This window comes from Canis lupus, chromosome 12 (genome assembly GCF_048164855.1).
Source record: "Canis lupus baileyi chromosome 12, mCanLup2.hap1, whole genome shotgun sequence".
Taxonomy (NCBI): Eukaryota; Metazoa; Chordata; class Mammalia; order Carnivora; family Canidae; genus Canis; species Canis lupus.
Genome location: NC_132849.1, coordinates 30,275,917 through 30,282,692, shown reverse-complemented (window position 1 = coordinate 30,282,692; position 6,776 = coordinate 30,275,917). Strand labels below are relative to the sequence as shown.

The 6,776-nt window shown below is 42.5% G+C and overlaps 1 pseudogene; it reads left to right on the top strand.

Annotated features, from left to right (window-relative positions):
• The first annotated feature begins 2,936 nt into the window (after positions 1-2,936).
• On the top strand, positions 2,937-4,808 carry LOC140601433 (chromobox protein homolog 3 pseudogene; annotated as a pseudogene).
• Positions 4,809-6,776: the final 1,968 nt, after the last annotated feature.

The following is a 6,776-nucleotide window of genomic DNA, read 5'->3' as shown; positions in this document are numbered from 1 at the left end:
GGTGCTGTAACAAGTGAATTCTAAGGGGATTCCTTCATCAATGAGGAAGAGAACCCAAAGGAGACTGGCTATCATCAGAGTCATTCTTTTCATTTTATTGATGAAGAAACTGAGCTTTGTGTCAGTTAAGGTATGTTCAGCTGCAAGTAAAGAGAACTCAACCAATGAAGGCTTTTACTCACATAACAAATCTATGTGATTTTAGGACCTCACAGTTCAATAAAGTGAAAGTGTGAGCTTGGCAAGTCTGAGATTTTCTTGGTATTTCCCACATTGTTGCAAAATGGCTCCCATAGCTCCTCACATCGCATCCTCACTTATTGGTGAACAAAATTGGAAAGAAAGGAGTAAGACAGAGGGGAGAAAAGAGGAGAGGGCTTTCCATATAGAAGAAAATCTTTCCCAGAAGGACCACAAGAGAGTCCCCCTTCTTTATCATTGCCCGGGAATGGATCACATGGTAACTCCTGGTTGCAACGGAGGCTGCCAGGCATGTATTTAACAAGGGGCAGAGGTGCTGCCACAAGTGTTTATGCAATTGTGATCCTCCTCTGGCTGCACACATTGCTTCCAAGCCAAATCAGGATTATGTTTGCAAGGTGTGAAGAGAGAATGCCTGCCACGTGGGTGACTGACAAGGGGTCTGACTTGCCCAGGGTCAGACATTGGCTAGTGAAGAAAGCAGCAGGGCTCGAACCCCAAACTCTTCCCCTGATATCTGATGAGAAGAGCCTCTGCATCCTGATGCAGCAGATGCTGCTGGAGTATCAGAATCCTGTACTAATGGGGTAGACTACACCGTTGAAGCCAGTGCCCTCTGCTGGAGACTGGCCAAGAATGAGTGTGCAATGAAATTCTGGCCAGTGAGATATGATGACAGAAAAGTGGTTAGGGGGATTTTAAAAAAAGTTCCTTTATTCTTAAAAAGATGTAACCAGGAGAAAAAAATCCTGAAAATGTAACCAGGAAGAGGTGGTCTCCTCTGGATGTGATGCCTGGAACTGTGGCAGCCATGTTGTGATCATGAGAGAAGCTGCTCCAAGAACAGAGCTGGCCTGCAGAGGACAGCATGGGAAGGAAGAAGAAACCTGCTTCTCTATTGATGTCACTATAGCACTGAAATCAGCAGCTCTTAGCTCTCCTCCCCTGGGGAGGGCTTCTGTGTGCAGGAGATACCTCACTTTCATTGTTTAAGCCCCTTTGATTTGTTATGTGAGTAAAAGCCTTCATTGGTTGAGTTCTCTTTACTTGTAGCTGAACATACCTTAACTGACACAAAGCTCAGTTTCTTCATCAATAAAATGATTCTATTCCTTTCGGCTGAAAGCATTCTAGCTAATCCACACCCCTCCCTTTGCTCCATTTCCTGCTCCTCTGGTCTCCAGGTACAGACCAGCACCAAGCAGCCCCATTCTGGAGTTCTTTGCCCACATAGTTGGAGCTCAGCCTCTTGTGACTGGCTGCTTATTATATAGCCATGCTGCCCACTATAGTCATGAAAAAGGCTGAGAACTGTGTTCAAAACCCCAGGCAGCGGGGGACAGTGGTTTGAGGGGGCCGCATAAGGAAAGGTCTTCAGACACCACCCCCCATCCTTCCCCCCACCATAGCCCTGCCTAGCCCAGCATTGCCCCCAGTGCCCCCAGAGACAATGCTAGTACACACCCACCAGCTGCTTGTGGGCTGGATGGGGCAGAAAGACCAGTGGTTAAGTGCTGGAGAATCCCCAGACCCTGGGGCTGGCCCAGAATGGGTTTTTGTTGAGGGACTGAGCATTCTGTCTCTGCAGGTCTCCTGGTGCAGGATGAATACAGGCCAGTTAAGTACATTTCTGGCAACTGATTATATAGATTTGCTTCCATATGAGCTCTCTCGCAATGACCCAGGACCCCAAGAGGGCATTCCCTCAATCATTTGTGTTGAAAACACTGAGCATGCTAGCTTCTTTGCTTTCTGGGAAAGGGACTCTGGCAGGGAGAATGGCTTAGAGGGAGGCACTTCTTGAGGCATTTTCTTTCTCAGAGGAAATGCTAGAGGGCCTAAATGTCACCACTCCCCCCCAGGCCACCCACCACTAGTTGCCAAGTGAAGCCTGAAAATTGCAGATCTGATTGTTCTGCTCAGAGACCCTAGTGGTGCCTGGTGTTCTGGGATGGCCAGGCCTGAGCCAGGCAGCAAGGGCCCTCACGTTCTGCTGTTCAGTCTTCAAGTTGCTGAACTTTTGCTTGGACCATTCTCGGTATCAGGATTCCCAAACTGTCCCAGGTGCTTATGCCACCCCAGTGTGGCCATCAGAGTCACAGGGATTGCTTCAGGCATGGGCATGTGACTCTTTCTGGGCTAAAAAAGTGAGTTAATCCTGGGGCTTTTGTGGAAAGCTCTGGGCAAGGGACACCCACCCTTCTGAGTTTGTTAGCTAGAGAGTATACAGCTGGCATTGCTGGGGCCCATCTTTGTCATCCAAAGGGGTCAGTGTAAGAAGGAAAACAATCCTTCCACAAAAAGAGAGTGGAAGAGCACCCACAGACATCCTGATGGCATTATAGGAGTACCTGAATCCATCTATAACTAGAACCTACTCTAGACTTTTCAGTGACTTGCGTCAATAAATTCCCTTTTTTAAAAAACAAAACAATTTTAGCTGGATTTCCTGTCATTCCCATTAAAAGTCATTACTCATGTGAAGGCACAACTCCCTTGAAGGCAGAATTAATCTCTCCTTTATTGTTCTCCAGGCAAGAGCTGTGTTTACCCCACCTGATTAGCATTGCCTCCTCCTTTCGCTTCCTGCCCAGCAGCCCCTTCTGCAGGAACCCACCTTGTTCTGCCTCTGCTCCTGCTGGACCTCAGGTATCAATCATTATACTCTTAAGTTGGGTTAAATTCCTTGGCACAGTGAGCATCTTTGGTCAACATAAAACCCCTCTCTTGGCCGCAGACCCGGGACCCGGAGCAGCTCGGAGGCGGTGAATAATAGCTCTTCAAGTCTGCAATAAAAAATGGCCTCCAATAAAACTACATTGCAAAAAATGGGAAAGAAACAGAATGGAAAGAGTAAAAAGGTAGAAGAGGCGGAGCCTGAAGAATTTGTGGTGGAAAAAGTACTGGACCGCCGTGTAGTGAATGGGAAGGTGGAGTATTTCCTGAAGTGGAAGGGATTTACAGATGCTGACAATACTTGGGAACCTGAAGAAAATTTAGATTGTCCAGAGTTAATTGAAGCATTTCTTAATTCTCAAAAAGCTGGTAAATAAAAAGATGGTACAAAAAGAAAATCTTTATCTGACAGTGAATCTGATGATAGCAAATCAAAGAAGAAAAGAGATGCTATGAGAAGCAGAGAGGTTGACTACAAATTTGGTTCTGGATGCTTTAGCAGCCAAAGCGAAAAGGCTGATAAACCAAGAGGCTTTGCCAGAGGTCTTGATCCTGAACGAATAATTGGTGCCACAGACAGCAGTGGAGAATTAATGTTTCTCATGAAATGGAAAGATTCAGATGAGGCAGACTTGGTGCTGGCAAAAGAGGCAAATATGAAGTGTCCTCAGATCGTAATTGCATTTTATGAAGAGAGACTAACTTGGCATTCTTGTCCAGAAGATGAAGCTCAATAATTGTTTGCGTTGCTTTTTATATATATTTATATATATATATAAAATCTGGGTCTTTGTTTTTTGGTTTATTAGTGTGAAGAAATAACATTCTAATGAAAATCAAGTTTGATATGTTTGTTTTGAAGTAGTATTGGGGGAGTTGTTGGGGTTTTTTGCATCTATAGCACTGGTTACTTTGAACAAATAAAAGCTTTCTGTAGTTGTTTCCTTTATCAGAAAAGAATATTTGAGACCATGGCATATTATCCCCCTGCATCAGAGAACACCTTTTCTAAATGTTGGGAGAAATCTTCATAGTTGTTACTCAGTCAGAATTTGTGTTTAACTTCTATATGCCTAAGGACCATTCTGGGTTTTTTGTTTATTTAGGGCTTTTTGTGTGTATACTTAAAAGTACATACATAAGTGGTTTTTTTTTCTTTTTGTTATTTTTGAAACATTCACCAAAACAAAAACAGCATTTTATAACCATGGATAAGGCCATGTTTCTGGGATGCTATCATTTTCAGCAACTTAAGAAATAAATCACTTAAAGTTACATTGAAATTTTTCCTGAAGCCTTAACCTTTCAAATTTTGTAATTAATTGGACAATTTAAATATATGTAGAGAGTTTAAATTGGACAATTTAAAAGCAGCCATATCAGAATCCATATCCCTAGTTACAGTCACATAAATGCAAGTTTATTTGCAAGATCCTTGAAAGGAAAATTTTAATCACCAACAACAACCTCCCCACCCAGAGGGCAAAACTAGACAAGTTTTGGTGTACTTTAATTAGGTAAGCAAAACTTAGTTAAATGGATATTTAAAGGTTCCTTCTAGTGAACCATTCCTTTTCAAGAAGTTGAAAACCCTTGTGCTGTATTGACTAAAAGGTCATGATTCATGGAGCGTCTAAGACTTCGTTCATGGGAACCTGATCATAACCAGGTGGTTAGAAATGTTTGCAATTTAGCACCTGCTGGAGTAAATGGGTGGACAGACTTCTATAATCCAAATTTTTGACCTGCATGTTTTTTCTTCACCCCAACTCATTCCTAACATGTAGGCTCAATCTTCTCAGTATTTGAACTACTGGTTCAGCAGAAACCAGGAAAAACGATAACTTTGTAGTCAGAATGTTATCCAACTGTATATTGTTTACTTTATTGTAAATACTGGTAAACAGTGGTCAATAAATAGTTTTATATTCCTTTAAAAAAAAAAACCCCTCTCTTGTGTTCTTTACTCTCTCTCTTTTTTTTTTTTTAATTTTTTATTTATTTATGATAGTCACAGAGAGAGAGAGAGAGAGAGGCAGAGACAGAAGCAGGCTCCATGCACCGGGAGCCCGATGTGGGATTCGATCCCGGGTCTCTAGGATCGCGCCCTGGGCCAAAGGCAGGCGCCAAACCGCTGCGCCACCCAGGGATCCCTCTTTACTCTCTTTTATCTCTATTCCACTCCTATTACTTCCTCCACAGAAGCAACCTGCTAATGGGATTCTTTCCTCCATCCCCTTGTTGGTGTTCCTACAAAATGGATATTGTCTTTATATTTTTTTTATTTCTGCAAATGGTAGTGTTTTGGTTCTCCTGTTGTTTCTTATGTTTTAAACTCAGCATTAAGGCCCATCCATGTGGCTGTGTGTGCATTTAATCTCTCCCGGCTGCTGCAAAATTCATGATAGGAACCATTCCCATTTTTCTTTTCACTCTCCCCGGGATGGACACTGAGGTTCCCTCTGACAATTCTTGCCCTCGTCACTAGCACAAAGAACTCTGCAATGAACAGCATGCTATACATGTCCTATGAACCTGTGTCCATTTCTTTTGCATCTATACCTGGGAATGGAGTTGCAGGGTTGGAGGGCTGTGTGCTGTTGGTTGCAGTACCCCCGCCATGGTTCCTCTGGTCTACCGTCCCACAGTGGCAACATCCCCACATTCCACTCAGCACTAACACTAGTCTTTATCCAACTAAGTTTGGCCTGTCCAGTAGACTGCATTAGTTCTCTACTGCTGTGTAACAAGTTACCATAAACTCAGTGGCTCAAAATAACATGAATTTTTTTTTTTTTTTTTTTTTTTTTTTTTTACCTCCTATTTTCTGTAGACCTGGAGTCTGAGTCTAGCTTAGCTGGGTCTTCAGCTCAGTCTGCAAGCAAGGTATCAGCCAGCCTGCATTCTCATCAGAGGCTCCAGTAGACAAAGATCTGCCTTTAAGCTGCCTCGGGCTGTTGGCAGGATTCATCCCCTTGTGGCTGTAGAACTCAAGTTGACCTGCTTCTTCAGGGTTGGCAGGAGAGTCTCTGCCCTCTACACCCTTTTAAAAGAAAACTCACCAGATTCGGTTTAACTCACCTAGGATAATCTCCCTTTTGATTAATTTAGAGTCAATTGCTGGGGGCTTCCCTTACATCAGCAAATTCTCTTCACCTTTTCCATACTGCATAACCTAATCAGGGGTTGACATTCCATCACCTTTGTTATATTTGGTTATATATATTGGTTATATATATTGGTTAAAGGCAAGTTTAGACAGTCCTGACCATATTCAAGGGGAGAGAATTATAGAGGACTTGGGCACTGGGGCTTATCTGAGAATTATGCCTACCACATAGGCATAGTATGATACTTTAATTTTGTTGTTGGCTTTTAAATTGTGGTACAGGATCCCTAACAAAGTGTATATAGCCCAATAGTGTTAAGTATATAAACACTATTGTGGTGCCATCACACCATCCATCTCCAGGATGCTTTTCACCTTGTAAAACAGAAACTCTGTACCCCTTAAACACTGACTTGGCATTTCCTTCTTGCCCTAGCCCCTGGAAACCACCATTCTACTTTCTGTCTCTCTGAATTTTAATACTCTAAGTATCTCATATAAGTGGAATCATATAGTACTTATCTATTTCTGACTGGCTTATTTCACTTTGCATAATAACATCAAGTTCCTTTCACGTGGTAGCATGTGTCAGAATCCCCTTGCTTTTTATTTATTTATTTTTATTTTATTTTATTTTATTTTATTTTATTTTATTTTATTTTATTTTATTTATTTTTTAAAAGATTTTATTTATCCATGAGAGACACAGAGAGAGAAGGAGAGACATAGGCAGAGGGAGAAGCAGGTTCCCTGCGGGGAGCCCGATGTGGGACTCGATCCTGGGACTCTG